Below are 25,714 nucleotides of genomic sequence, written 5' to 3'. Positions count from 1 at the left end.
CTCAGAGAATTTTTCTCATCTCTGATTTTGAGAAACTGATTCTCAAATGTATAAACTCTTTCTGCCAATTTAGCCGGCAAAGTTGTAATAGGCATAACTCCCTTTTCTGAGCAACAATAGCAAATCCAATCTGACAATGTTCTTTTCATTTTTCTTGAGTGACCAGGAAACTGCTAACAAAAAGCTCTACAGGATTAATTTGGAAAACCATGCCTACAATCACACACACTATTTCTGTTGTCAGTCCACAGAACACCAGTTTTCTATTAAAGATACATTTTACCATTGAAGTAAGTGCTAAGAAAGACAATGGGAATTTATATCATGTTATCCTGTTTATAACACTCCCAAACAAGTTTGTGTTTTTAAAATCTTAGATATTTCTAATACTTAATTTTGCTCATTTTTGGAATGGATTAAAATGAGCTTTTCCAATTCATGAAGAATTAAGTCCATGAGAGCCATGGTTAATACCATTAAGAGGCTAGAGATGCAGGAACTTAAGTCCACCTGAAAGAAAGCCAGTAATCAAGGGGTTGGGTTGCAGTATACATTTCCAGGAGTTCCATTTATATGAACTAGTAAGTTGACCGTATGTCTTAGAGCAGTTAAGTACAGTGGTAGATCCAGTGTTTCAGAATTAGGGCAAGAGCTTTAACAAGGAATATTTTTGGCTAAACAGACCCAAGAAAATCTGAGTGTATTATTGGCTTGATTACAGTTACTCAGAAGATGACTTACTCCACAATAACACATAATTACACCTCATTTCCTCTAAGGTGGAGACTCCTTCTATTCCCCTAAGCAGTTAGGTACTAATATAACATGTCATACTTGATAAATGAGAGAAGTCTATATTACTGGTCCTACTAGAAGGAACTTTAAATATCCAAGCTACTAACTTGGCGTGTGCACGCATGCACAGACTCTGGGGCAGATTTCAGCATTTCTATTTTATAGCTCCATTGTAAAGAAGCCAAAGTGAACATTATGAAAATAGGCATCCTCATGGGATATTCTACTTTAAAAGGTCATAGTTTGGCAGAGGAAATGAGGATTTTTTTTTCCTGGCATCTAAAAGTTTTGGAACAAAAACAGAATTTAAAAACCGAGAAATGGAAACAGATATCTCCTTATACAATAAATACTTGTCTGCTACTCATTAAAACGAGTGAGTCAATCAGCTTCTATTTATCCTATGCACCAGGAAATTTTCATTCCCTCTATCTTTCCCCTGGATGTCATTCATTGTTCAAAACTGGGAGAACATGCCAGTACCATGACTAATTGGCCTCATAACACCCTATGTAATATACAAACACACACACACACACACACATATATATCCATTTTAATCTCCATTTTTGTTGAAAATCATGGTTTCTTGCTTCTATCCCTTATTCTATAGGTCTCTTCTCATTACACAAAGCTGGACTCAGCTAAGAGTTTTTGTCATGGTGAGAACCACAAATAGTAACAGGTTCCAAGTTACACTCTATTCATTGGTTCTCACAGTTTCCCACTGACTTCTCTTATTGATTATGGGATACAAAGAGCTTCCCAAGTGAATCTTCAGATTTCTAGACATCGCCTTATATTAGTTTCCTCCTGGGAAAAGTGTAACCTATTATCACAAACTTAATGACTTAAAACAACACATATTTATTATAATTCTGGAGTTCAGAAGTTTAAAAATGGGTTCACAGGATTGCATTCCTTCTGTAAGCTCCAAGGAAGAATCTGTTTTCTTAGCCTTTCCAGCTTCCAGAAGCTATTTCATTATTTGGCTCATCTCCCTTTTCTTTCCTTTCAAAGGCAGCAGCGTGGCACCCTCAAATCTCTCCCTTTTGTCACCCTGTTTCAGCCTTCTATCTTTGAGAATCCTTACGATTATATCATATGGCCCAATTAGATAATTCAAGATTATCTTCCCATCTTAACATCTTTAATTTATCAACTCTATAAAATTCCTTTTGCCATATAACATAACAGCTCACACATTCCAGGGAATAGGAAGATCTTTGGGGCACCATTATTTATCATACTACAGTCTTCTTTTTACTGTGTAGTAGCAGTGTTTTTTTTTTTTTTTTGGGCAATTTGAATTATACGTTCCAGACAGTAAAGCAAGCCTCTTTTTTTTTGCCTGTTTACTCATTAGTATGAAGAGTCAAAAATTACTTATCAAAGTACAGTCTTATTTTCTAGTTTAATATTGTCTTGGGCACTAGGACCTCCAAATCTATTGAGCTCAGAGTGAGGGGCAAGGAAAGAAAATATTCTACAAGTGGATTATTAAATGTCATACGATGAAGTCTCCTCCACTTATACTCCTTAGTTTTTGAATTCATATTTTGTCAGTGAAGAAATAAGACTATAAACCAATCTCTGTTTTAAGGGACAAAAGATGTCCTATAGAGCAATAACCCAACATTACAAAGTGTGGCCATCAGATGGAGCTCTGATTGAATCTATGGAAAGCTGCTTCAGCATGGCAAGGCCTGTGATAATGTGAGGAAATTCCATGGGTGAGAGCCTATTGTTGTATATCTTTTGCCTAGACAAAGTGAGTTCTTTGTCTAGCAGAAATACTACATATATAACATGTGTAACATGTTGATGAATAGTGCAGTGGTGTCCTAGACTGATCATACTGGCTTATGAAAACAATTGTTAAATTTTCAGGAATTTTGTGAATTGATTAAGTACAGCCATTATTTAAAATTAAATTATTTAAACTTATTGTGGGAATATAAAATTTCCTGAATTTCTTAGTGCTACTGTAAAAATCCCTAGCTTCCTAAGACCATTCTCATACCTTGAGAACTGTATTTGTAGCCATCTGTTTACTTAATTTTCTGATCCAGAAAGGTTATAAAATGTGTCTAAGAGAGTCAAATAGTTACAGCCCCAACAAGGTCCTTAGATTAAACTCCCAAAGTGCCAGGAATACTGGGGTGTTTCCTCCCTAGGTTTGAAATGAAGACTTGGAGAAATCTCTAGGTTATCAAAGACAGTCACCTCAGATTTATCTGGCCATTGGAAAGATGTAATTTCCATTCCAAAAGGTTAACATTAGAACTCAGGATGTGACAATATAGGATCCTTTCCATCTATCTCAAAGGAACAACAAAAAAAATTGTTTTGTTTTGACTTGTTTTCCATTCAGTCTCTCTTCTTTGGGGAAGAAGAGACATGACTGTCTTTCCCCTATAAGAAAATGGAGAAAATTGTTCTCCATTCTTTGCTTATGGAGTATCTAGCTACTAAGGTAGGATATTTGACCTGGGCTTTCATTATGTCACCCCAGGGGTAAAGCCTGAGGCAAAGAAGAGGGAATCTGATGAGCTTTTTTATTTACTCTAACATAATAAGAAATATGTTTCTCATCTAGAACATTTTGTGTGTGAGCATTAAGGTAAAATTAGTGAAGATGAGTATCAAAAACCCAATACTAACAAATAAAATGTACTAAAAAAAAAGCAGTACAAATAAAAATCTCACCATTTTCCAATTATCATTCTATATTTAACAGTTTTCTATGGACTTGAAATATAATTGTCCTACTGAGTAGAAGTAATCAATGGAAGTAGAAGTAGAAGTCCTATATAACTATATAGTACAAGTACTATATAACTGTATATAGTAGAAGTACTATATAACTTCCAGTAGAAGTTATATAGTAGAAGTACTATATAACTGTCCTACTGAGTATCTTTTTCCAAGTTCAAGTTTAGTGGATATCACATTGGCCATAGTGGAAGAATTTATTGGCAAACACTACAAATCATAGCTTTATTTACTGTTTTGTTGATTGTCTAGACTTGAGAAAGTGGTAAAAATGGATACCAAACTTGAAAGTGTGTCACGTTTGTAGTTGTTACATTGTGACTGGTGAAAAAAAGAGAGAAAATATCATTCCAGTATTTAAAAACTAAATTCCATGGATGCTATTAGAATCAATGTCAAGTATATCAGGACCAGTGAGAGAAATTTCTACATATATCTTTATTATTTCATTTTTGTCTTACCACTGTGAAGGAAAATGGCAAGCGCCATTCGTGTTAGAATATCATTCATTTGCTAGCTGCATCTACAGATTGGTTATGAGTAGAAGAGTTCAGCATAAGTCATCAAACTCATTCTGTGAGAATCAATTAGTTCCATAGAAGTTACAAAAAAGAGTTTTATATATTATATTATTAGCATATCTTATATACCCTTTATATTAATATAATTTATAATATGTATAAGTATATATGTATACTTTTTTGGGTTTTGTTTTTTGTGCTTTGTGTTTTATATCTTTTTTACAGAAAATTAGTTGTTAAATATTTATCAGCACAGAACTGATAGAGTCATTCTGAATGTTTGCTAATAAAAACTGGAAGAAAACTTGTGAGCATGAAGGCAAACCCATAGGCAAAAAACGGGTTTAGTTCAGTGTCACTTTCTTAATGGAAGAGGCCAAACGGAATTAATGTGAGTTCCCAGGAAATGATCCTACATGAGGGTCTCAGCATTGGCCTTTATTGTTGGCAGGAGGATAAATCAATACAGCTTAGCACTGTAGGAACTTTGGTGAGAAGTCCGTATTGTCAAGTTCATGCATAACTTCTATCTGTCCCTTCCACCCAAATGGCTCATCTGCCAGAATTAAGGGCACAAAATACTAGATTACTTAAAGATTGCCTATCTTCTCAAATAGTTGAAAAGTGCCTACTTTTAAAAGTATTTAAATTGAAGAATCATCTACCTAGCAACAGTAACCAACACCGTAATTAAGACATTAATCCAGGGATTTTCTTGCATATTTCACACCGAATAGGATTAGACATTATAAGAAAAATGAATACAATTAAAAAATTTTAAGTGGGAAATTGACTATCATTATCTTAGCCAGTGGCATTATCATCTAATATAAAGAACTGAAATGATAATTTGCCAAGTGACTGTTGAAAATGTGTGGAGACATTTTAAGAAGAGAATTATTTTTATCTGAAATGATGATTTTCTTAGCTGAAGCAAAGATGCACAATGCATTGATGAACTCCCTCAGTGTCTCTATTTATGGGCCTGCAAATTGCTCAGGTTTCTCAGAATTATACTAGAATTTTAAGTCTCTTAATGCTGTGGCTGTTAAGAAGGCAAGCATATCATTAAAGCTTATCTTTATTTCATAAAAGCTACTGAAAAAAATCTATCCGTATATGGCATTTATTCAAGGAGAGACACCTCAAGTTAATTACTTAAATTAGAGAAACTAGTTATAAATCAAAATTTACCTCTTAATTTTAATATATTTCACTTCTCCCGTCCCTGTTTTATTTATATAACTCCTTACTGCTCTATTCATTCTCTCTCAAGTAACCCTGCTCCTCTGTCACCGCTCGGCTTCTCTCATATATACGTGAATATCATACATAGGAATAAACAACTAATGTAAAGCTTATCATAAGAAAAAATCAGTACTTATTAGTATTTTTCAAATATCATTATTACTTTTAAGACTTTTTAGCTTGAACTATTTTAAGTTGCCGTTTTTGTAGATCAAATAGAGAGTATAATGGCAATTTCTTGTGGAAATTTCTTATGGTTCAACTTAATAGTTCATGCTCACTTTAGCATAAGAATTATATAATGTAATTAAGAACAAATGTGGTTTAATTTATGGAAAATGCAGTGGTGAGCTAAATTAATGCTCTCAATAATTTAAGTATCAAGCAAAGGTGGAAAATGACAATGAAAAGAGAGGTTGAATGTGTATAGTAAGTCCAAAAAATACAGAAATTTTATTATTTCTCACATACAACCAAATGTAACCTCACACACATTAAAAAAAAATGGACTTGACTAGTTAAGAAGTAAGTCACCAAAAGTGATGCAGTTTACTATGAAGTACTCAGCACATAGGCTGAAATATTGAAGTGGTATCTTTCTTCAAGGAAGAGGAAGAGATTATTAAATACTTCTTAGATAGCCTGACTCTGTGCTGAACAATTTGAGGCATATACTTGTTAATAAACCCAGTGATACCTTGTCCTGATTTTTCAGAAAGGAAAAGTGAAGCACACATGATAAATTGCTTAGAGACACAGCTCATAAATCGCAGTTCTGGGATTTGAACCCACATCTCATGGAATTCAGAACCCCTACAATTTTTTTTTTTTCATTCCTAGGTTGAATCCAATTCAATTCAATAAGAATAAAATAGAATCACATAGAGAAATCGAGTGACCAGTGATACAGAAAAAAGGAAAAAGAGCAGAAATGGTTTAAAAAAAGGAATTCTTAAGGCATAGAAAATGGATTACATCACTGCAAGCTTGTCCTTGCATCAGAGAGAATATTTGTATGGATGCTGTCAGCATGTTTTTCTCCATAATCAGAACTTTAAAATTCCCACAACTATAAAATTATTCTAAATGCAAACTCAATGACCTGTAAAATATCATTGGAAAATGAACCTTGTGAGTTAGAAAGCCCAAGCACCAAGAAGTACCCTCATAATTCTCCTCCTTTTCTCATTTGGAATGCAATCATCTGAAATACTCAAGTGCTTCTTCACAGATTTCTATCACATGACTGTGGTCTTTGAAAGGCAAGTTTCATCTCAAGAATTACTATTACTGGTTGATTTCCAAATTTTTCAAGATGACCAAAAAGAAAAAACTGTAAAAGCAACACATTTTAACCTTATAACATTTTCCCAATGTCATCCATAATTCATTGGTATAATCATTTGCATAGTGGTATTAAACAAAATTAATAAAAATAAAGCACTAGCAGGGAGTAAAAATAGGCTATTCAGTTTTGTATTCATATTTTGTAAATATGCACTAGGTCAAATATATTTACATATAACATCTGTATTTTCTTAAATGAAATATGAAATTTTCTTATATGAAAATAAAAACTTTCTAAATAAAATTTAAAATGTATGGTTAAAGTTGTACTTTGTAGCTTATTATTGTATTATTCTACACAAGTGCAATTAATATAAAATTTGCTTATGATTATATTGAACTATGTCAGTTCACCTACTCTGAACGTGACAAATATATAGAGATGAATCTTATAAATTGTTATTTACATCTGTGCCTATAACAGGATTCTCTAAATTGCTGATGAGGATGAAATCATATTCTTATTCATAATAGTCATCTCAGTTGTCCCTTTGATTAATTGCTTAGAATAAAGACCTTGTCAGACATGCAAACATTATAAAAATTAAGCCCAATTACACCACTTTTGCACTGGAGGATTGACTAACCAAAAAATGAATGAGTAAATAAATAAGTAAAATCAAGGGGCACCTGGATGGCTCAGTGGGTTAAACCTCTGCCTTTCGCCCAGGTCACGATCTCAGGGTCCTGGGATCAAGTCCAGCATCGGGCTCTCTGCTCGGTAGGGAGCCTGTTTCCCCCTCTCTCTCTGACTGCCTCTCTGCCTACTTGTGATTTCTCTCTGTGTCAAACAAATAAATAAAATCTTTAAAAAAATAAGTAAAATCATAACAGTGGGATCTTATGAGGGTGGCAAAGAAGGTGCTCAGCATGTTGCTCAAGTAAGAGGCAAAACAATAAGTGGGACAGAACTAGAAAATGATCTGGAGAAGGAGACTGAAAGAAACACAGGTGGATATGTGATCTGATGTACTTCAGTACTAAGGAGAGTTTTGTACATCTGAGAGTAAATTAATGATAGATTCATAGAGAGGGAAAAGAGCTAATGAAAAGATAATTTATTTCAGAATTGAAAAAGACTTCAGTAAATGGCAAGATATTCTATGCTCATAGATTAGAAGATTCAATATTGTTTAAATCTCATTACCTAAAGCAATCTAAAGGTTCAATGCTATTCCTACCAAAATTCCAATGACAAATTTTGCAAAAATAGAACAAACAGTCCTAAAATATGTGGAACCATGAAAGGTGACAAATTAGCCAAAGTAATCTTGAGAAAGAAAAACATACCTGGAGGCATTCACTTGCTGATTTCAAAGCTATATTACAAAGCTGTAGTAACGAAAATAGTATGATATTGATACAAAAACAGACACAGAGCTCAATAGAACAGAGAGCCAACAAATAAACCCACAGATACATGGTCAATGAATTTATGACAAAGGAGCCTAGAATATACAATGGGGAAAGACAGTCTCACTACTAATCATTAGGGAAACATATCAAAACCATGCTGAGATAGCACCTCAGACCTATTAGGATGACAGTCATCAAGAAGACAAGCTATAACAAGTGTTGGCAAGAATGTAGAGAGCAGGAAACCCTTGTGCAATGTAGGTGGGAATATAAATTGGTACAACTGCTATGGAAAACAGCATGGAGGTTCTTCAAGAAACTAAAAAATAGTATTACTATGATCCAGAAGTTGCACTTCTAGGTATTTACCTGGATAAAATGAAAACACTAATTGGAAGAGATATATGCACCCTCATGTTTATTTTGTTATCATTTACAGTGGTCAAGATATGTTAACAACCTCAATGTCCATCACTGGATGAATGGATAGGGAAATTGTGATGATACACATACAAAATTAAATATTATTCTGTTGTAAGAATGGAATGGTGTCATTTGTGAAAATATGGGTTGACTTTGAGTTCATTATGATAAGTGAAATAAGGAGAAAGAAAAAGAAACTACTGTACATTCTCACTTATATGTGGAATCTTAAAATAAAATCTTATCAATACCAAGAACAGTTTGGTGGTTGCCAGAAGTAGGGGATGGGAGGTGGCAAAATGGGTGAAGGCAGTTAAAAGGTACAAACTTCTAGTTATAAAATAAATGAGTCATGGGAATGTAATATATCGCATTGCAACTGTAGTTAACAATACTGTATCACATACTTGAAAGTTGCTTGGAGAACAGATCTTAAAAGTTCTTAAAGGTACTTACCACACACACACACACAAAATTCTGTAACTATGGATGGTGCAAGATGTTAACTAGCGTTATTGTGGTGATCATTTTGCAAAATATATAGATATTGAATCATTATGTTTTACACCTGAAACTAACATCATGTCAGCTATACCTTGAATGAATGAATGAATGAATTTACTTCAGTGGCAAAAGAGCTGTACTCTGATTACAAATAAAATGAATGCAGCTCAAATGTAAATAGCATAGACCCAAAATAATCAAAACTCTAGAACTCTAAAATTGATTTTAAAATGTTTTTACTATATTATGAGGCTGAGACCAAAAACAATGTATTTCTTTTCTGTACATGAACAAATAAATGCTCATGGAGAGGAAGGCAGACAAAAAGCTAAAGATTCTTCTTACATAGCAATAGACAAAGCCTAATCTACAAAAAATAAAGTGGAGAACAAATAAATAAATATACTACTTATTTATATTCTTTATCAAGATGAAAGTAACAAAAGAAACAACTAAAGGCTTGGAAATTATTATCTCTGAGGATAAAGATGATAAACCCCGGTTTACTCTAGTATTTTGTGATTTTTTTTAAAAACTGTGAGTAAATGTGCAGTGGTTTATCTGAGAACATATTATGATCCTTGGTGTAATGGTACGATACTCCATAGAGGATTTGCAATTGTTCAAGGTGCTCCTAACTTGGGATCTCTTCAAATTAATTTCCCAGGTTGGATGTTTTTGATAACACTTATGTATTGGGAATTTAAACCCTAGTCTTCACAAGGGCAGCTTATACTTAAGAATTCTCAGGAGTGACTTTCATTCTAAAAACAAGTGCTAAAGCTGTGGCAAATTTGCTGAACATCTCCCTTTATAGAACAGATTATTTTTAGTTTCTGTGACACTGCGATTGCAGACCCTCACACATCTTTGTGTGGGGTTATTATTCTGTTTCTCTACCTCGCACAGCACTAGGTTGCAGTTCTTTTCCACCCTGCAATCATTAAAATTTCTTGAGGCAGGTGCCCTTAGGGCAGCCATGGAATCAACATAGTTTTACTAAACTGGATTCATGCTTCTGGCTCATTCTTGTCCTCAGAGGAGCTTGCTTACTTTTTCAATTCATCTCTGTATTTTAAAAAGATGTTTTCAAACATTCCATCTAGGATTTTAAAAAGTTTAACAGCTTTATTGAGATATAATTTACATATCATCTCGCATTTTAAATTGTATTGTAACAGGAGCACTTGCAAGATATTCAGTCCTGCATATCATTGGAAATGGGAGACTAGCATGTGTTTAATTATTTTCTTCTACCCGTTTTTCTCTCCTCTTTATTTATTTCTTTTAGTCTGCATTTGCCAAACACACAACTACTCAGATTGATCCTCAAAATTTTTGTCTTTTCATTGCTTTTTTTTTCAGTTTTTTTCTTTTTAAGCTTTTTGGAATTCTTCATCTCTTTCATTATACCCATTTTTTCTTCTGTTCTTGTATTTTTCATTCCAAGAACTTTCTTGTTTTCTGAGCATTCCCTTCTATATCATTCTATTTTTACTCCTAAAAACAGTATCTTCTCTTAAATCTCTGAAGTTATAATTTTTGGAATTTTCATTTTCTTTTTTTTTTTTTTAAAGATTTTGTTTATTTTTATTTGACACAGAGACAGATCACAAGTAGGCAGAAAGGCAGGCAGAGAAAGAGCCGGAAGCAGGCTCCCTGCTGAGCAGAGAGCCCGATGTGGGGCTTGATCCCAGGACCCTGGGATCATGACCTGAGCCAAAGGCAGAGGCTTAACCCACTGAGCCACCCAGGTGCCCCTGGAATTTTCATTTTCTTTCTTGATTTTTCTAGCTTGCTTTGTTCTTTTCCTCTGACATTAAAAAACTGTCTGAAATATCTTTCAGGTCCATAGCTATTCATTTATATTTAAAAGTGAAAATCTTGAGGACACCTGAGTGGTTCAGCCAGTTAAGTGTCCAACTCTTGATTTCAACTCAGGTCATGATCTCAAGGTCATGAGATAGAATGCTGATTTGGGCTCTGCACTGGGCATTGAGCCTGTTTAAGATTCTCTCCCTCTGCCCCTCCCTCTCCCTAAAAAAAAAAAAAAAAAAGTGAAAATCTTGAGTAAATGGTTTGGTTTTGCTAATTTCATTAGTAATGGGTGTACTTCAACAGAGAATGACAGAACAATGTGCCTTCCCAGCTTTGAGAAGGAACAACTAATTCCATTACCTGAATTCTTTGGACTATTTAATTTTCCACAGAAGATTCTTTAACTTTCTTGCCTACAGTCTAGTTGATAGGTTCTGCATGATAAACAGGAGAAGAGGGTTGTTCACAGTCTTGTTCTTTACCACGGATGTAAACATTTCTTTAATTCCTCTATTTTCAGTAAGATGCCTTATCCAATTGCTCTCGGTTATGCTTGAGGTTTTTAAGTACAGAATCTCCTTTTTAATTTCCCCAAAATATAAGCCTTCCATGTCTTCTCATGGTGAGAGAACAGTAGTCACTTAGCTATTTGTGATAGAGGAGGCAATCTAGGAGTTTAAGCAAATCCTTCAGTATTTTAAGTCCTACCTCTTACAAAGATCTACTTCCAAAAGTACACAGGGCCTGGAATCTTGATCAATGTTGATGGAAGAAGTAATGACTCTTTCTCTTTGTTGGCTTCCCCTTTTTGCCACATTTAGATTTTAGCATTCTTGACTTCCAGTCAGAGAATAGTCTTTTCCCTCAATTCTCTCTGTTGCTTTGCATGCATAGCATTGTTATTCATTAAGGATTATTTTAGTACATATTTAGGAGGGAATGGAAGGCAAACATTTCAATCAACCAAAAATATTTAACTGGAAGTACACATACAAATGTTTGTTTCTCTATTGGTTATATCTAGCTATTTAAGACCAATATTTATTATTTTTTCTGCTAAAATCCTCTTTATGTCTTCCAAGATATTTATTATTCTTATTTAAAATTCTTATTTTCTGAGATCCATTAATTTTGCTTCATTTCATATAAACTTACGGAGGAAAAGAGAACCCTCAGGGCAGAGTCCTTCCTCTCTTTCCACCCTCTTCTGCCAGGTGACATTCTTGTTTGTAATTGACCTCAAACTCTTTTTTTTTCCCCCTGGGTCTATTCTAAGAGTCACCTTTCTGAATTTTAATCATGTAATCTTCATAGTGAAGTAGAGAGAAGGAGGGAATACTTAGCCACTGACCCCTCTGGAAGATAGTAATTGTTGATGTTTACCTACAAAACTGGGATTTTTAAACTTGAGTTTGTACTGTGAAAGTGAGCAAAAGAGCAAAAGCAAGGTATTCTTCCCTAGCTTCTTGTTTTTCTTAGGAACTCTTTCATATTCACTCATATTTCTATAATATCTTTAGTATTATATTCAGAGGAGGGAGACAGCAACAACCCATGTTAATTGACTGTCCATAATAAAAATGTAAATTAGCATCACAGTTGCTCTAAGTGCCAAATGATTATTTGAGATAAAGAATGTTAAGGCATTAAGAGTTTGAAAGATGTAACATTAATATATAACCTATACAATGTCTAATATTTCAAAGTCATATTCAAAGAAGCTAAAGAAATAAATATCTAGGGCAATATCAGATTCATGGGGTATGCAGTTATGAAATTTCAAAGTATTATGGTAAATTAAGCAGATTTCTTTGTCTAAAATAATTACATCAAAATATTTTATATATTCTCACAATGTGAGGTCTAGGCAAGTTAATATTGGCTACCAGTTGAAATCAGCACAAGACTGAAAACACCCATAGCGGAGTTTGCCAGTTTTAAAGTGCTTCACATGTTTCATCATATTAGTTCATGCCATTGGGTGTTTATTTAGATGGTCAGAAAATGCCCTGCGCTTTGAACAGAATCTACAAGCCTAAACCACTTAATAAGAAAAAAATCATGTATGAAGAGATGTGGTCTGCAGGCAGAGACATGTGTCTGTATGGGTCAAAAATTTGTGCAAATGTTCAAAGTACCAGAGCCAGATATTGTAAATGGGGAATTGTTCACAGTGATATGAAAGCCTGAATTTTAAGTCTATAATAAAAGAATCATGTATATAAGTGATTATAATTCACTTGAAATACCACAATGGGTTCTTTCCTTTCATTCCATTTACAACAGAAAAAAAATTATTCTATACACACATATCTTAATTGTTCTTTCCTTATTAAGTACTCAGTTTAAAAAAAACACATTTTCATTATTATGGTGAGTTTCATTCTGAACAACTAAATAAGAATGCTTCATATTTAGGGAAAAAGAGAGAGCAAATGCTTGCTTAAAAAAAGCTGTGATTTTGTTGTCACTAAAAAGCTGTTAATAGGTTAGCTTCATCAGTAGTTCTGAGAAATGTGTGTTGTTATACTCTGAAAATCTCATTACCAAAAGTTAAATGTTATCTTTTCACCTCATCTCTGATTTCCCAGTGTAAAGTACTATTCCCATCACTTTTTTTTCCCTTTTTGCCCTTTGTTTTTCTTCATTATCAGCATACTGTCTCCCTCCCAGTAGATCATAATCTTTAAGATAATAGAAAGATAATCAGTTTTGTACAGTAATAAACCACAGCACCTAGAACTGTTCTGGTAGGTGCTTTATTAGTAAAACTAATGGGTAAAGAAAATTAGAACTCAGGAATTCAAAGAGCCCTTTATCCAAAATAAGTGGCCCAATGCATTAGTCAAATATTAAGACACTTGAAATTGACTAATGCATGATATATATGGTAACAGTGGATTTGAAATCCTCAGTCTGCACCGTGGATACACACAACTATGTGACATCAGTGCAATGATAAACTTTCCATCTGTTGATAGTCACATTGTATTATTTATGTGGCTGATATAATTAGTCCAAAACAATATATTTAGGTACTACTAAAATGAGTTTTTCTTTAGAAGGGCAGTCTGATGGGAATAATCCTAAGAGTCAAATTATGATCCACAAGGGAGGAACACAAATCCAACAACTGGAATAACTTTCTAAAGTTGAAGTGGTTTATGCCAAGGTTAACAACAGATTATGTTCTCATCTTCCTTATACTTTAAAGGAAAAGAAAACATGTAAACTCCAGAGGTTTTCTGTTTTACTTATTTTTTGTTTAACATTGTTTCCCCCCTCCCCACTTCCCATCCACTCCTCCTCTGGCTGGTTGATCAGTGTGACTTTAAATTAACAAGTTAGCGTGGCAAGATCTTTAACCAAGAAGGGAGGAAATGTGGCCTTAGAACTGCTTTCTTTATTAAAGATATATTCATGTGAATTTTGGAAAATCCTTTCAAGGGAGAAATCATAAAGTGTACTAAGGTTTCTAGTAAAGTATGAGCAGTAAAATGCTTCAGAATATTCAGCTCTATAAAATGATGAATATAAAAATACTTACTCTGGACAACTAACACCTGGACAAGTACTATCTAAAAAAATAAGGCTCCCTAAAATCAGGAGCATATCCCTTATCTGGAGTCTCATAGGGAGTTTCTAGGATAGGTGGAATCAATCAGGGTACCAAAGACTATGTAAACCAGCAGAGGATAAATATAATAAAGATGATTATAAGTTCTAAAAACGAGATTGCCTCAACTCTCAAGTTATCCCAAATAGCATATGTTTGGATGGTTTCCTAATGGAGTTTTCAGAACTTTATTATCAATTCTTTACTTAATTTGAAGCACAGGCCTCAAGATCTACTTCAGTCTCAAAATATATTTATTATCTGTTAGGTGTGCGGCTCTGGGAATGCAGGTGGAACAATAAAATGGCTGCCAGGCCGCCATCTTCCCCCTACCCAGGACTTTTCCCGCCAAAAAGACATCTGTCAAGGACACTCACCTTGAGTAAACTGAAACCTATGCGAGAAGCAGAAACCAGCCACTTTGGACTTTCCAACCCCAACCTCTAACCTTACCAAATATGGTTATGAGCCCCTGCCCTGCCCTGGCCTAATAAAAGCTCACTCAACCCCTTCCCTCCCACGACTTCCCCGACTCTCCTCTCCTGAGTCACAGAACTTCTCCCGAGGGCGCCTTTAATAAACCTTGCCTTGCGCCTATCTCACCTGGTGTTGTGTGTATCTTGCTTGTAAAACCTTACATTACCCACCAGGAGCAGAAATTATGGAGCATATTTTTCAAATACTTGTTTCTCCAAAAGAGTTGGGGATCCATGTGTAGAAAAGTGGATTTTCATGGTGTAGTCTTACGTGGTCCTAGTAGAGGGGGAAGCTAAAAACACTATACTTTAGTAGTGGTGTTATTACGTTATTTGATAATCAGTAAAAGATTAATATTCCACTGGGGTAAGTGCTAACTTGCAACAGGACATAAGAGTCTAAATTCTCTGTTATTGGCATTTAATGACATTGTGAACTATTGAGAACATCTGACATTGTTTAACCCAACAGAGATCTAGTGTGTTTTTTTATGGCCAGAACTTGATTAGGGGATAGACAAGTAAGAAGATATAAGAATCTGGCCTTGACTTTTGGGGAAAAAAAAAATTGATTCTGATAGTATGAGGTTATTTTTAATTGGGTATCTACAACTCTAAGTTAGATATGGTTACGGTGCAAATATAAGCATCCATATAATCTTTCCTACAGTAATTTTATAAGGGTTACTCCTAGTTCTGTGTCTGGCATAGATTTCATACTTGTAAGAGCTTATGATAAGGTTTTAGACTGTTTTTAATATACACTGCCATAGTTTAATCTGCTATTCAAAATCTGCTTGCATTCTACTCCTGAGAAGTAGATTTGAAGTATACGACTTGGGGTGCCTGAGTGGCTGTCCATTAAGTGACTGCCTTTGGCTCAGGTCATGATTCCAACGGTCCTGGGATCAAACCCCGGAGCCCCACATCGGGCTCCCTGTTCGGCGGAGAGCCTGTTTCTCTCTCTCGCTCTGCCTGCTGCTCTGCCTACTTGTGCTCTCTCACTCTCTTTGTCAAATAAATAAATAAAATCTTAAAAAAAAAAAAGTATAGGACTTGCTGTTTATTGAATTCTGCTGATCAGTATAAGTACCTTACCTATGAAATGGCTTTGTCAGTCCCTGGTAGTTAAAAAGACAATCCACAATGAGGAATAAAATTATTTAAATTTTTCATCATGATGTAATTGAATTCATTTTTATGGAGTTGATTAAAAATAAGCATACAATTTGTAGAGGTCATTCATATTAATTTTCTCTTAATACACAGTCTAAAAAATCAAATTTGTCATATTCCCTCTTTTCCCTTGGGGCATGTAAACATAAAAAGGAAAAATAATCTGAGGAACTACCAAGAAGCCAACCAGAGCTTACTACAAATGTTCTTTATGTTCACAAACTGAGGGTTTTGGAGGGGGGTGGTTGGGTGAGTTTGGTGGTGGGTATTAAGGAGGGCACATATTTCATAGAGCACTGGGTGTAGTGCATAAACAATGAATCTTGGAACCCTGGAAAAATATAAATAAATTTAAAAATATATATACTTTATGTGAAATTAAATTTCTTTTTTAATCATTTTTGTTTAAATTTTACTTTCAAGTTTTTATTTAATTTCTGGTTAGCTATTATATAGTGTAATATGGTTTCAGGAGTAGAATTTAGTGACTCATCACTTATATATAATACCCAGTGCTCACTGCAACAAGTTTTGTTTAAACTCTAGAATGTGATCCTAAAACTGTTTCACATCTTGTAGGGAGAGTTTTGGAAACCCTAATGGAATATCAAAATAGTATAGCACCTTAAAAAGGGGAGAAATTTTAATATCTCCCCCAAGGCATTTTAGAGAAATAAGAAGGTAAAATATCTAATATAAATGCCTGAACTTCATACAGTTAATAGAAAATAGCCATAAAAGGAATGACATCTTTGCAATTTTGCTCAGAACTCTTACTTTACTTTAATGTTAACTCCTACTTAACTCTACTTTAAAAGGTATTTAAGTTAATGCAGTTTTTATTTATTTATTGGCTAATATTTATTGGTTAATATTTATTGGTTATTTATTTGTTTGGCTTTGGTTTTGACATTTACCTAAGTGGGTCCAGTAATACATTTCTAACAGACTAGGTTTTATAGGGGTGGTCCTTACCCATGAAACCCTCAGAGATTTAACTATTTTAAATTGTTGCTGATTAAAAGATGTTTTAATTGCTCATGTCCAATTAGTATCTGTATTCAGTCTGAGATGTGAGGCTCCCCCACCTACATTCTTGTAGTTCTACAGTTGGACACTTCTACTGCTTTGTTCGGGAAAGAGTACTTGTTCCCTCAGGGGAAGAGACCAAGATAACTTGTTTCCACCTTCATGATGCCTCTGGGAAGAACTAATTGCTTCCTTCTAAGGTTCTTCATTTTATTCGGTTTCACACATGAGCACTTCTTTCCTCTTATTTTCCTTTATTCAATAAGAAGCAGGGAAGTTCAACTTTTACTTCACCAGAACTGATTTTAAACCTATCACTCATCAATGTATCTTAACTTGGTTAAGTCTAAGCTTTGCACAGGGATGCTACAGAGCCTTAGCCTGTTGGAGGTTTTGGCAAACTGTTACTTCTTCCCACCAGACCTGTGCATGCACCAGACACCTATTTCTTTCCTAGACTCCTGATTCAGGATATTTTGCTACTTTGTTAAAGGATTTTGCTAATAGACTTTTCCATTGTTTAAAATGGCCCATTAATAGTCTCTCCTTGCTTCCATTTTTCCTATACACAAATAATACCTTTCACCAAAAACAAGAAATTTGACCAACCCACCTACTTTCCCCACTCAAAATCCTCATTTTTTTTTTCTCCCATTCCATGACTTTCTAAGTTGGCAAGGCCTAAGAATGCACTCACATTTTCTTTTTATCACAACTTGAAAAGACCTATGCCAAAACACCATCAGTCCTGAGAGAGAAAATTCAGCTATTAAACATTTGAATTGCATGTTTCTGTATATTTTAATTTTGAGTTGATAAGTTTTTATATACATGTAATCAAAACATTCACCTGTGCTTACTTTGTTGCCAGGATGGGAAAACATATTTATCTTAAAACAAGAGTAATTGTTTTTTTATACAATATCAACAGAGGCTTTAAGTCTTAATAAAGTACTTTTGATTTTCAACTTGGAGGCTACCCAGTCGAAGTAAATAATCATTCTTAGTCTGTCTCTAAACATTTTTTTCCTTTGAAAGCAATTATTTTCCTCTTTGGACACAGATTTTCAAGGCCAGAGCTCAATAAAGGAGAGAGATTTAGAACGCACTTTAAACAACATCTTACAGAAAATGTGAGAAAAAGGAACTAATGTGGCCATTAAATTGTAATTTTTCTCATAATTACCTTTCTTTTAGCATCTTTATATTAAAATTACGCATTATTTCTCTAACGTTTTAGTGTAGAGAGACTGAATTATTTTATTAAAATTTTTAACAACATTGCTGGCACATAGGACAAATCTATTAGCAGTAGTAGTATTTAAATGCCTTTTTAAATTAATAAACTATGACCCTTAGGCCATTTATCTCAACCTTTACTCTGATGTTATTTGGTCTAAAGAAATGGCTATGTCACTGGAGTGTGCCACCTAACCTCTGTGTACCCTGGTTCTACATTTGCAAAAATAGTCACAAACTAGACTCAAAGATTAAAGAAGTTAATATGTGCAGATGACCTTGAACACTGCCTGATACAAAAGGAAAAATAAAGAAAAAGAAAAGAAAACAAATAAACAAAAACCACAAAAACATAACTATTACTACTATTAGTATTAGTATTAGTATTAGTATTAGGAGAGTTCACATGTCCCCTTCTGTTTTGACATGAATGTATAAATTTTTGAAAGTTTTTTTTAATTAATTAATTTATTTATTTTTATAAACATATAATATATTTTTATCCCCAGGGGTACAGGTCTGTGAATCGCCAGGTTTACACACTTCACAGCACTCACCATAGCACATACCCTCCCCAATGTCCATAACCCCACCCCCCTCACCCAACCCCCCTCCCCCCATCAACCCTCAGTTTGTTTTGTGAGATTAAGAGTCACTTATGGTTTGTCTCCCTCCCAATCCCATCTTGTTTCATTTACTCTTCTCCTACCCCCTTAACCCCCCATGTTGCATCTCCTCTCCCTCATATCAGGGAGATCATATGATAGTTGTCTTTCTCCGATTGACTTATTTTGCTAAGCATGATACCCTCTAGTTCCATCCACGTTGTCGCAAAAGGCAAAATTTCATTTCTTTTGATGGCTGCATAGTATTCCATTGTGTATATATACCACTCTTCTTTATCCATTCGTTTGTTGATGGACATCTAGGTTCCTTCCATAGTTTGGCTATTGTAGACTATGTTGCTATAAACATTCAGGTGCACATGCCCTTCGGATCACTATGTTTGTATCTTTAGGGTAAATACCCAGTAGTGCAATTGCTGGGTCATAGGATATTTCTATTTTCAACATTTTGAAGCACCTCCATGCTGTTTTCCAGAGTGGTTGCACCAGCTTGCATTCCCACCAACAGTGTAGGAGGGTTCCCCTTTCTCCGCATCCTTGCCAGCATCTGTCATTTCCTGACTTGTTAATTTTAGCCATTCTGACTGGTGGGAGGTGATATCTCATTGTGGTTTTAATTTGTATTTCCCTGAAGCCGAGTGATATGGAGCACTTTTTCATGTGTCTGTTGGCCATCTGGATGTCTTCTTTGCAGAAATGCCTGTTCATGTCCTCTGCCCATTTCTTGATTGAACTGTTTGTTCTTTGGGTGTTGAGTTTGCTAAGTTCTTTATAGATTTTGGACACTAGCCCTTTATCTGATATGTCGTTTGCAAATATCTTCTCCCATTCTGTCAGTTGTCTTTTGGTTTTGTTAACTGTTTTCTTTGCTGTGCAAAAGCTTTTGATCTTGATAAAATCCCAATAGTTCATTTTTGCCCTTACTTCCCTTGCCTTTGGCGATATTCATAGGAAGATGTTGCTGCGGCTGAGGTGGAAGAGGTTGCTGCCTGTGTTCTCCTCAAGGATTTGGATGCATTCCTTTCTCACATTGAGGTCCTTCATCCATTTTGAGTCTATTTTCATGTGTGGTGTAAGGAAATGGTCCAATTTCATTTTTCTGCATGTGGCTGTCCAATTTTCCCAGCTCCATTTGTTGAAGAGGCTGTCTTTTTTCCATTGGACATTCTTTCCTGCTTTGTCGAAGATTCGTTGGCCATAGAGTTGAGGGTCTATTTCTGCGCTCTCTATTCTGTTCCATTGATCTATGTGTCTGTTTTTGTGCCAGTACCATGCTGTCTTGATGATGACAGCTTTGTAATAGAGCTTGAAGTCCGGGATTGTGATGCCACCAGCTTTGGCTTTCTTTTTCAATATTGCTTTGGATATTCGAGGTCTTTTCTGGTTCCATATAAATTTTAGGATTATTTGTTCCACTTCTTTGAAAAAAATGGATGGTACTTTGATAGGAATTGCATTAAATGTGTAGATTGCTTTAGGTAGCATAGACATTTTCACAATATTTATTCTTCCAATCCAGGAGCATGGAACATTTTTCCATTTCTTTGTGTCTTCCTCAATTTCTTTCATCAGTACTTTATAGTTTTCTGTGTATAGATTCTTAGTCTCTTTGGTTAGATTTATTCCTAGGGATCTTATAGTTTTGTGTGCAATTGTAAATGGGATTGACTCCTTAATTTCTCTTTCTTCTGTCTTGTTGTTGGTGTAGAGAAATGCAACTGATTTCTGGGCATTGATTTTATATCCTGACACTTTACTGAATTCCTGTACAAGTTCTAGCAGTTTTGGAGTGGAGTCTTTTGGGTTTTCCACATATAGTATCATATCATCTGCGAAGAGTGATAGTTTGACTTCTTCTTTGCTGATTTGGATGCCTTTATTTTCCTTTTGTTTTCTGATTGCTGACGCTGGGACTTCTAGTACTATGTTGAATAGCAGTGGTGATAATGGACATCCCTGCCATGTTCCTGACCTTAGCGGAAAAGCTTTCAGTTTTTCTCCATTGAGAATGATATTTGCAGTGGGTTTTTCATAGATGAATTTGATAATATTGAGGTATGTGCCCTCTATCCCTACACTTTGAAGAGTTTTGATCAGGAAGGGATACTGTACTTTGTCAAATGCTTTTTCAGCATCTATGGAGAGTATCATATGGTTCTTATTCTTTCTTTTATTAATGGGTTGTATCACATTGATTGATTTGCGGATGTTGAACCAACCTTGCAGCCCTGGAATAAATCCCACTTGGTCGTGGTGAATAATCATTTTAATGTACTGTTGAATCCTATTGGCTAGTATTTTGGTGAGAATTTTTGCATCTGTGTTCATCAAGGATATTGGTCTGTAGTTCTCTTTTTTGATGGGATCCTTGTCTGGTTTTGGGATCAAGGTGATGCTGGCCTCATAAAATGAGTTTGGAAGTTTTCCTTCCGTTTCTATTTTTTGGAACAGTTTCAGGAGAATAGGAATTAGTTCTTCTTTAAATGTTTGGTAGAATTTCCCCGGGAAGCCGTCTGGCCCTGGGCTTTTGTTTGTTCGGAGATTTTTGATGACTGTTTCAATCTCCTTACTGGTTATAGGTCTGTTCAGGCTTTCTATTTCTTCCTGGTTCAGTTGTGGTAGTTTATATGTCTCTAGGAATGCATCCATTTCTTCCAGATTGTCAAATTTGTTGGTGTAGAGTTGCTCATAATATGTTCTTATAATTGTCTGTATTTCTTTGGTGTTAGTTTTGATCTCTCCTCTTTCATTCATGATTTTATTTATTTGGGTCCTTTCTCTTTTCTTTTTGATAAGTCTGGCCAGGGGTTTATCAATCTTATTAATTCTTCAAAGAACCAGCTCCTAGTTTCGTTGATTTGTTCTATAGTTTTATTGGTTTCTATTTCATTGATTTCTTCTCTGATCTTTATGATTTCTCTTCTCCTGCTGGGTTTAGGGCTTCTTTCTTGTTTTTTCTCCATCTTCTTTAGGTGTAGGGTTAGGTTGTGTACCTGAGACCTTTCTTGCTTCTTGAGAAAGGCTTGTACCGCTATATATTTTCCTCTCAGGACTGCCTTTGTTGTGTCCCACAAATTTTGATCCGTTGTGTTTTATCATTTGTTTCCATGAATTTTTTCAATTTTTCTTTAATTTCCTGGTTGACCCATTCATTCTTTAGAAGGATGCTCTTTAGTCTCCATGTATTTGGGTTCTTTCCAAATTTCCTCTTGTAATTGAGTTCTAGCTTCAGAGCGTTGTGATCTGAAAATATGCAGGGAATGATCCCAATCTTTTGATACCGGTTGAGACCTGATTTAGGACCCAGGATGTGATCTATTCTGGAGAATGTTCCATGTGCACTAGAGAAGAATATGTATTCTGTTGCTTTGGGGTGAAATGTTCTGAATATATCTGTGATATCCATCTGGTGCAGTGTGTTATTTAAGGTCTTTATTTCCTTGTTGATCCTTTGCTTGGATGATCTGTCCATTTCAGTAAGGGGAGTGTTAAAGTCCCCTACTATTATTGTATTATTGTTGATGTGTTTCTTTGATTTTGTTATTAATTGGTTTATATAGTTGGCTGCTCCCATGTTAGGGGTATAGATATTTAAAATTGTTAGATCTTCTTGTTGGACAGATCCTTTGAGTATGATATAGTGTCCTTCCTCATCTCTTATTATAGTCTTTGGCTTAAAATCTATTTGATCTTATATAAGGATTGCCACTCCTGCTTTCTTCTGATGTCCATTAGCATGGTAAATTCTTTTCCACCCCCTCACCTTAAATCTTGAGGTGTCTTTGGGTTTAAAATGAGTTTCTTATAGGCAACATATAGATGGGTTTTGTGTTTTTATCCATTCTGATACCCTGTGTCTTTTGATTGGGGCATTTTGCCCATTGACATTAAGGGTAACTATTGAGAGATATGAATTTAGTGCCATTGTATTGCCTGTAAGGTGACTGTTACTGTATATTATCTCTGTTCCTTTCTGATCTACTACTTTTAGGCTCTCTCTTTGCTTAGAGGACCCCTCTCAATATTTCCTGTAGAGCTGGTTTGGTGTTTGCAAATTCTTTCAGTTTTTGTTTGTCCTGGAAGCTTTTTATCGCTCCTTCTATTTTCAATGATAGCCTAGCTGGATATAGTATTGTTGGCTGCATGTTTTTCTCGTTTAGTGCTCTGAATATATCATGCCAGCTCTTTCTGACCTGCCAGGTCTCTGTGGATAAGTCTGCTGCCAATCTAATATTTTTACCATTGTATGTTACAGACTTCTTTTCCCGGGCTGCTTTCAGGATTTTCTCTTTGTCACTAAGACTTGTAAATTTTACTATTAGATGACGGGGTGTGGACCTATTCTTATTGATTTTGAGGGGGGTTCTCTGAACCTCCTGGATTTTGATGCTTGTTCCCTTTGCCACATCGGGGAAATTCTCTCCAATAATTCTCTCCAATATACCTTCTGCTCCCCTCTCTCTTTCTTCTTCTTCTGGAATCCCAATTATTCTAATGTTTTTCGTCTTATGGTGTCACTTATCTCTTGAATTCTGCCCTCGTGGTCCAGTAGCTGTTTGTCCCTCTTTTGCTTAGCTTCTTTATTCTCTGTCATTTGGTCTTCTATATCACTAATTCTTTCTTCTGCCTCATTTATCCTAGCAGTGAGAGCCTCCATTTTTGATTGCACCTCATTAATAGCTTTTTTTATTTCAACTTGTTTAGATTTTAGTTCTTTTATTTCTCCAGAAAGGGTTTATATCTCCCGAGAGGGTTTCTCTAATATCTTCCATGCCTTTTTCGAGCCTGGCTAGAACCTTGAGAATCGTCATTCTGAACTCTAGATCTGACATATTACCAATGTCTGTATTGATTAGGTCCCTAGCCTTCGGTACTGCCTCTTGTTCTTTTTTTTGTGGTGAATTTTTCAGCCTTGTCATTTTGTCCAGATAAGAGTATATGAAGGAGCAAGTAAAATACTAAAAGGGTGGCAACAACCCCTGGAAAATATGCTTTAACCAAATCAGAAGAGATCCCAAATCGTGAGGGGGGAGAAAGGGGATAAAAAGAGGTTTAGAAAGAAAAACAAACAAAAAAAAACAATTAAAAAAAGAAAATGAATAAAGAAAGAATATAAAAAAGAAATATATATATATATATATATATATATATTAGATAAACTAGCTAAAAAACGTTAAAAAAGAAAAGGGTAAAAGTTAAAAAAAATTTTGGCAGAAGAAGAGAAAAAGAAAAAGAAAAAAAAATTAAATTAACTGCAAGGCTAAAGAATCATGGGGAGAAAGCCATGAGTTCCGTGCTTTGCTTTCTCCTCCTCTGGAATTCCGCTGCTGTCCTTGGTATTGAAACTGCACTCCTTGGTAGGTGAACTTGGTCCTGGCTGGATTTCTTGTTGATCTTCTGGGGGTGGGGCCTGTTGTAGTGATTCTCAAGTGTCTTTGCCCCAGGTGGAGTTGCACCGCCCTTACCAGGGGTCGGGCTGAGTAATCCGCTCGGGTTTGCTTTCGGGAGCTTTTGTTCCCTGAGCGCTTTCCGTAGAGTTCCGGAGGACAGGAGTGAAGATGGCGGCCTCCCGGTCTCTGGCCCTGAGGAGCCGAGAGCCCGGGGCCCCACTCCTCAGTGCGCCCTCGGAGAACAGCGCCCAATTACTCCCGTCACCCTGCCTCCGGCCGCACTCCAAGCTGACCGAGCCCGCGACCAGTTCAAGGTAACCCCGAGCTTAGAGCTCACTCCTCGGCTCTGTCTCTGTAGCTGGCTTCCCTGTTCTAATACCTGTAAGCTCTGCCACACTCAGACGCCCCGATCCTTCTGTGACCCTGGGGGACCTGAGGCCACGCTGACCCTGCGTGGGCTTCACCCCGGTTAAGCCTCTGGAGCAATGTCCCTCAGCGGAACAGACTTTTAAAAATCCTGATTTTGTGCTCCATTGTTCCGCAGCTTGCCGGGAGCCGGCCCCTCCCTCTGCGGTCTATCTTCCCGTCGCTTTGGATTCACTTTTCTGCCAGTCCTACCTTTCAGAAAGTGATTGATTTTCTGTTTCTAGAATTGCTGTTCTTCTTCTCTTCGATCTCCCATTGGATTTGTAGGTCTTTGCAATCTTTAGATAAGCTATCTAGCTGATCTCCTGCTACCTGAAGTAGTCTCAGCCTGCTACTTCTCCGCCATCTTGACTCCTCCCTCAAATTTTTGTAAGTTTTTATGTTAGAACTGCTTAATTATAATTCTAGGCATATTGTTTCAACCCTTGCATACACTGTTCTCCCTACTGGTTTCTGTTCACCAGCTTGCTTGATTTTATAAAAGGAGTAAATATTACAGACAATGTAATTTTTGCCCTCACCATTTGATAAAAGCCAAGGGTGAATTTTAGAGGTTTTAATCAGACATTTCCCTTTCTTCTTTTCCAGTTCATGATAGGGGTTTGGAAGGGATCATAGAGGTAAGAGCAGGCTTTATAAGGAGCCAAATTTATCATGCTGTGTTAAAACTATCACATTTCTAGAGTACCATTCCCTATTGGCAGACGGCTTATATTTCCTGAAATGTGATAAAACAAAAGAAAAAAATTGTCATGTCCAGGAGAACAAATGAAAGAAAGCTGCTAAGGTGACCATTTTGCAAGGAAAGAGATGTCCTTACCTGCTTTATTTTTGATGTTTTCCCCCAAAAGACTTAGGTGCATAAAGAATAACTATATTATTTATTTCACTATCACTAGTTTATCATTATTAGTTCTTTGTCCACTGACTAAATTTATCAATAACCCAA

Source organism: Enhydra lutris, unplaced genomic scaffold, assembly GCF_002288905.1.
Source record: "Enhydra lutris kenyoni isolate GAN:26980312 unplaced genomic scaffold, ASM228890v2 scaffoldscaffold14, whole genome shotgun sequence".
Classification (NCBI taxonomy): Eukaryota; Metazoa; Chordata; class Mammalia; order Carnivora; family Mustelidae; genus Enhydra; species Enhydra lutris.
Note: the sequence above shows the minus strand (reverse complement) of the source record.